The sequence below is a fragment of the Otolemur garnettii genome, unplaced genomic scaffold, assembly GCF_000181295.1.
Source record: "Otolemur garnettii isolate 467f Iridium unplaced genomic scaffold, OtoGar3 scaffold00023, whole genome shotgun sequence".
NCBI classification, from domain to species: domain Eukaryota; kingdom Metazoa; phylum Chordata; class Mammalia; order Primates; family Galagidae; genus Otolemur; species Otolemur garnettii.
The window spans coordinates 16599668-16606067 of NW_003852418.1; the positions used below are offsets into that span (position 1 = coordinate 16599668).

The 6400-nt window shown below is 46.4% G+C and overlaps 1 pseudogene; it reads left to right on the forward strand.

The window, feature by feature from the left end:
* The first annotated feature begins 539 nt into the window (after positions 1–539).
* LOC100950089 lies at positions 540–4628 on the forward strand (annotated as a pseudogene).
* The last annotated feature ends 1772 nt before the right edge of the window (positions 4629–6400 follow it).

The window sequence follows — 6400 nt, forward strand, 5'->3', positions numbered from 1 at the left end:
AGCCACCGAGGCACACGCCATTATTCCCACGTTACAGAAAAAGAAAGCTGGGTTCCAGGAGGTTACGTAGTTTCCCCCACTCCACACAGCTAGTAGATATGAGCTCTGGGACTCAGTTATGACCTGCTCACATCCAAAGGCCTCACCTTTTAACCACAGAGGGAGAAGGATCAGAAGGTGCTGACTGACTGTCAGAATGACCACACAGCCGGTAACTGGACGCACAGAGGAGAGTATGTCTAGGAGAGGGTTAGTAATAGGATGTGTTGTTACAAGATGTCACAAACATGGAAAAAGTCTGGTGGATATGACAATTAAGTTCATTATAAGAGCAAAAAAATAAAAAGATAGATATATCACTAGGAAGTTGGATTAATGATGGTGCACCTATGAGAGACCATAATGTTCCAAAATTACAGTTTTGACAGGAAAGACATTAGTGACCTGTTAAGTGAAAACGTCATGTTAGCATACATGTATAGAATATGGCCCCATTTTTGTCCATACCAGGGACATGGAGAACTTTGTCAAGGTGTGTCATGGACCAGAGGGCAGGTAGGACACTGATTTGATACTCCCCCATTCTCTAATGAAATAGGGTGCCACAAGTGCTAGCCACATTTCCATGGCTTAAGTCCATGCCTTGTGCCAGGCCCTGACCTGGTGCTATACACACTTAAAGATGTTAATCGCATTTACCTCAGCAACCTTTGAGCTAGGTATTACTATTTCCACCTCTCACAAGTGAGGAAGTGGAAACTTAGTTTGAGTCATTTAGCCAAAGTTCAAAGCAGGGCCAGGTTCTAAGATAAGCCTGTCCTACACCAAGGCCATGTTAACCATCACACCTTGATATAACAAGGCCTGACTTTCACGGGATTCCCTGAAAGATGCAGGTTGGAAATGAATGGAGAGGAGGCCAGAAGGGATGTGTGGGACAGGTAGTGGGGTTTGTCTTGGGAAATGTCTGGAAGCAGAAGGAGGCATGGAATGGCCAGAGCAGAGTGTGGAGTTGAACTTGGGCTTCTCCTAGGTCAGTCTCAGGCTTCCCCGCAGGACGGATGAGGGAACACGCTGACAGGGAAGGAATCAGGGCAGGAGAAAGGACTCCAGAAGGGCAAAGCACATCTGCAAGAGTCACTGCAGAATTCAACCGAGGGAAGGAAAATTAGAATAAAATTGCTCTTGTCCTCAGGAAGACTCCTGCACGGTCAAGAACACGCATTGGGAGGACAGACAGAGCACTTTGTCCCAAACAGTGTTCACTTTTTCTTTCACAACAGTTCCTCTGCTTGTTCTCCAGAATCTGTCTTCCCACATTCCTGTACAAACAAGCCACAGTGAGTAATCACAGGCCCTCGACCCCAGAGCAGACTAGTAATATGTTCCCTTGGAAACTGGGAACAAGTGGTTCCTTCCCAGCAAAGGAAAAAGCTTCCTTCTTCCTCAGCAGGTCTCACCCCCTTCCATGCAAGGACACACTCACTTGTGCACACCCCACCTGCACATACGGGCCCCCAGTCTTATTCAACACTCATCACCACACACTTGTGAGTTGTGGAAGCCTATTTTGTTCAGGACATGGCTGCTCAGATCTAAACCCTGTCCATTTCCTTCCTCCAGATCCTCAGATTTCAGACTTCCTGACAGCTGAGAGAGGCCGTGTGACACAGTTCTTGCCAATGAGAGTAGGTTCAGGTCCTGAGAGTTGCAATTCACTGAGTCACCTAGATTCCCATCTCTTTCCAGTGTACCATGCTGAAAGAAAGGCCCAAACTCACCAGACGCTTTTGCAGCCAGGTGTCTGGGTATGAATCAGGGTTTGCCAATGAGATGCACCTGCACGGTATTCTGAACGCAGAGATGAGGGGGGCATCCTTCTGCAGTTTGGGCTGTTTGCTTCTGGTAAACAAGCTTATGGAGATGTGGAGGTTTTCTGGAGCAGCAATCAGGTATCCAGGACACTGAGACTGAGGCTGCAGCTTCCCACATTCCAGTGTCCTGTGACTTATTTTGTGAAAATGTGTTCCACTGTTTGTTCACACCACCCATCTTCTGGCTGTCCCTGAGGGGCAACTCCTCTACCCAGAAGATGTTGCTATGTCCAGGGAGTCTTTTCTGGGAGCCAGTCCAGTGCCCCCTACTCTGGCTTTCTGAGTGATTTTTCAAGCACCAATCCTCTATGTCTAAATATGCACCAATTGTTTTCAGCCTGAAATGCAAAGATCTAGAAACATCTTGCTTCCTCTAGTTTCAAACAACAACAAAAAAAAATGCTACAAGGGATCAGGAATAAGTGTATGAGGAGGAGAGGTCTCAGGGAAGGCTCTATTTCTTTGAACCTCAGTTTCTTATTCTGTGGAATATACCAAAAATTAGTATTATCATTGTTGTCAGTTAATATTGTGGAATAGGGTGGCAGATGGTATTTGCCAAAGATTTCCCAAGCCACAAACTCTTCCACATGAAACCTTACCACTTACTAAGAGTAGCCTGATCTCCCGCCCTTTGAATCTGGATGGCCTCTGACTCACTAGTTACTGAGAGAATGTGGCAAAATTGATGCTGCATGAATTCCAAAGCTAGGTCAGAGAAAACTATGAAGATTCCTCCTAGTTCTCTTGGAAGCTTTGCTCGGCAGATGTGCTATGTGGGAACACAAGCACCATGATGTGAAAATCTGAAGGCAGATGGGGAGTCTATAAGCTCAATCTTCTGAGCTGAGCCCAGCCCTTAAGGCAACTCAGCCCAGCTGCCAGCAGTCATGATCATTCCAGTCCTCAGCTGTTCAAGTCATCCCCAACTATATGAGTCTTCCCAGCTATGGCAGACAGACCATGAGTCACTGACCCCCAATAATTCCTGTCTCCTGACGTCCACATCTTTGTGTAAAGTGGACATAAAAGCAGGACCCATTACTTCCTTCTAACTAAAAATCCAGCAAAAATCAATGAGCTATGACTTCCTTGACTAGTTTGCATTAAATGTCAAAGGTGATAAGACATCAATTTATAATTACAGCAAACTGGAGCAAGAAACAGTCTACCCCTTTCTGGCCTTGAAGCTGCCACATTGTGAACTGCCTATAAAGAGGGCCATGTGGCAAGAAACTACAGGTAGTCTCTAGGAGCTGAAAGTAGCCCCCAGACAACACTTAGAAAGAAAATGGGGGGCGGTGCCTGTGGCTCAAAGGAGTAGGGTGCCAGCCCCATATGCCAGAGGTGGCAGGTTCAAACCCAGCCCCAGCCAAAAACTGCAGAAAAATAAAAAATGGGGACTTCAGTCCTATCACCACAACATTAATTCTACCATCAACCTGTAGGAGCTTGGAAGTAGACTTTCCCCATTTGAGCCTCTGATGAGACCACAACCCCAATTGCTATCTGAAATGTCATATGGTGAGACCTCAAGCAGAGAACCCAGCTAAACTGATTTCTGACCTGCAGAAACTGGGAGGTAATATATATGTGTCCTTTTAAGCTAAGTGTGGAGTAATTTGCTATGTAGCAGTTGATCATTAATACACCAGCAGAGGTGAGAGACACAGCACACAGGGAAGTGGGAAGCCATGCAGACAGCTGCAGGGTGTCCCAGGTGACCAGCAGGACCAAGTGCAAAGCATCCTGAGCATGGCGGGCTCCCCTGCCTTGCTGCATGGCAGACTGTGGCACCAGATGTACCAAGCTTGGCGATGCAGGCAACACTGAGCCACAGTTGATTATTCCTTCATGTGTTGCCATCAGAGAGTCAGCAACAGTAGTTGACCAAGAGCAACAAAGAGTGTTGAGGGGAGTTGATGACCTTGGCTTTTTCATAGGAGATGAAGCTACCGATAACGTACGCTACTAAGTGGCCAGTGTGACATGGAATCACTGAAGACTGGGATCTTATGAAAAGGTTTATGGAGCAGGTAGTTTTTAAATATCTTTGAGCTGAACCTGAGGACAATTACTTTTTAATGGCAGAACCTCCACTGAATACACCAGAAAGCAGAGAATATCTTGCGGAAATTATGTTTGAATCATTCAATGTCCAGGACTCTACTTTGCACTTTGGGCAGTGCTAGCCTTAGCAGCATCTTGGGCATTGAGATAAGTTGGTGAATATACACTAACAGGAACAGTCAGTGATAGTGGAGATGGGTTACCCACCTTATCCCAGTGGCTAAAGGTTATGTAATCGAAAGCTGCTTCAAACACATCCAGATTTCAGGTAGAGATGTTATGTATCATTCAACAGCTGCTAAAGGAGAGGGGGTTGGGAATCCCTCCTGATCAGTCACTAGAGACCACAAAAGACATTAAGAAGAAATAATATTACATTTTCCTGATATAATCAAAGAATTTGCTAAGAATGATGTGGATCCCCGGAAATGGATCAAACAGTATACAGGTGTCAATGAGATCAACTAGAAGTTCATTATAGACACTGGTTACACAAGGTTCCTGGGTCCTGAAATAGTCTTCCATCCTGAGTTTGCCCACCCAGACTTTATGGAATCCATCTCAGATGTTGTGGATGAAATAATACAGAATTGTCCCACCAATGTGCATTGTCCATTGTATAAGAATGTCATTCTTTCAGGAGGCTTGGCCTATTCCATGGGACAGCTCCATTGGTATCAATGATGTCAATTAGAAGAAGTTCATTATAGACACTGGTTACAAGGCAAGACAGCCAGAGAAGGTGCCCAAGACTGAACCCAGGATCTTTTTGTAACCTAATGACAAAAATGACATTCCAAGGCAGGCGTTGTGGCAGGCCCCTATGGTCCCAGCTACTCCGTAGGCTGAGGCAAGAGAATCACCTAAGTCCAAAAGTTGGAGGTTGCTGTGAGTTGTGACACCATGGCACTCTCCTGATGGCAATAAAGTGAGACTCTGTCTCTACAAAAAAAAAAAAAGAATAACATTTCCTCACTTTTGCAATATTTTATTAATTACATGTGAGGCTCCAGGTCCAGATGGCACCTAAGAGAAGGAGATTACAAAGGTTTGTGGGCTGGGTGCCTGTGGCTCAAGCAGCTAAGGCCCCGGCCACATACACCTAAGGTGGTGGGTTCAAATCCCCAGCCCGGGCCCGCCAAACAACAATGATGGCTGCAACCAAAAAATGGCCGGGTGTTGTGGTGGGCACCTGTGGTCCTAGCTACTTGGGATGCTGAGGCAGGAGACTCGCTTGAGCCCAGGAGTTGGAGGTTGCTGTGAGCTGTGATGCCATAGCACTCTACCCAGGGGGATAGCTTGAGGCTCCGTCTAAAAAAAAAAAAAAAAAGGTTTGTGCACACAGGGAGCTGGGAATCAACTGGGAACCTCTGAGGCTGCCTGCCACAAGAATGTGTTAGGCAGTGGATTTGGTATTAGCCAAAAGGAGATTCTGTTGTCCCCTCTAAATACTACTGCAAATTCAGCTCAAAATTCAAACAAGCCAGACGCCCCTCTTTCATTGTCCTGATTCTCTGACTTGGGAAAATCATTTTCTATAATGGAGTCTTTATGTTGTTCCTGTAAGCCATTATCCCTCTCAGCCTTTGCTCAATTACATTTGTGGCATGGAGCTAATTTTCTTTGCTGACACATTATTCTCCCACTGTCATGCAAGTGTGGTTCTCATTTGTAAAAAGCTGTCACCTCATTACTTGACCATTAGAGGGCTTTAAAGAGTGGCCTTTGAGAAATCGTATTTCAATTTTGATTTTAAAATGAGCTTAAGCATGAGGGTTTAGTGGTGCTGTTTCCATCTATTTAAAATGCTTCTGGTGGCTGGAGGCAGTGGCTATAATCCCAGCACTTCGAGAGGCCAAGGCTGGAAAATCACTTGAGGCCAGGAGTTCAAGACCAACCTGGGCAACACAGCAAGGCCCCATCTCTACAGTGGCAGGGGTCTTGTGTTGGGGGATTAGTGGCCACTGCCTAGAGGAAACTGGCCCAGATGTAGCCAGCCAAACACAAAGCTATTCATTGTCCTCACTATCCTTTCTCTGTGGGCTGGTTTTTGGGCCCTCCATGGAGGCTTGTCATGCCACAGCAGGAAACCTCCGTTGCTATAAGAAATTTCCAGACAGGAACTAGCCATGAGAAAGAAGGATGAAGGCAGCTGCAGGGAGCCGTCCTGGGAGGGACACAGCCTGGCCTCACAAAGATCCCTTCTAGCCAATCCTCACATGCTGGGGCAGGTTCACCAGCTCATGGCGATGTGCGCCCCTGCCAGGCAGCAGTACTTGGTGCCTCAGCTGGCTGCTCAAGGCGTGGAGGTGAAGATCCAAACAGAACAACTTCCCTTGTGCACCTGACTTCAGAGCCCCACTCAGCTACTCTCTTGCTGAGTGACCTTGGATGGGCCACTTCACTTCTCTAGACCTCAGTTGCTCATCCATAAAATAGAAACACTCTGTCTACCA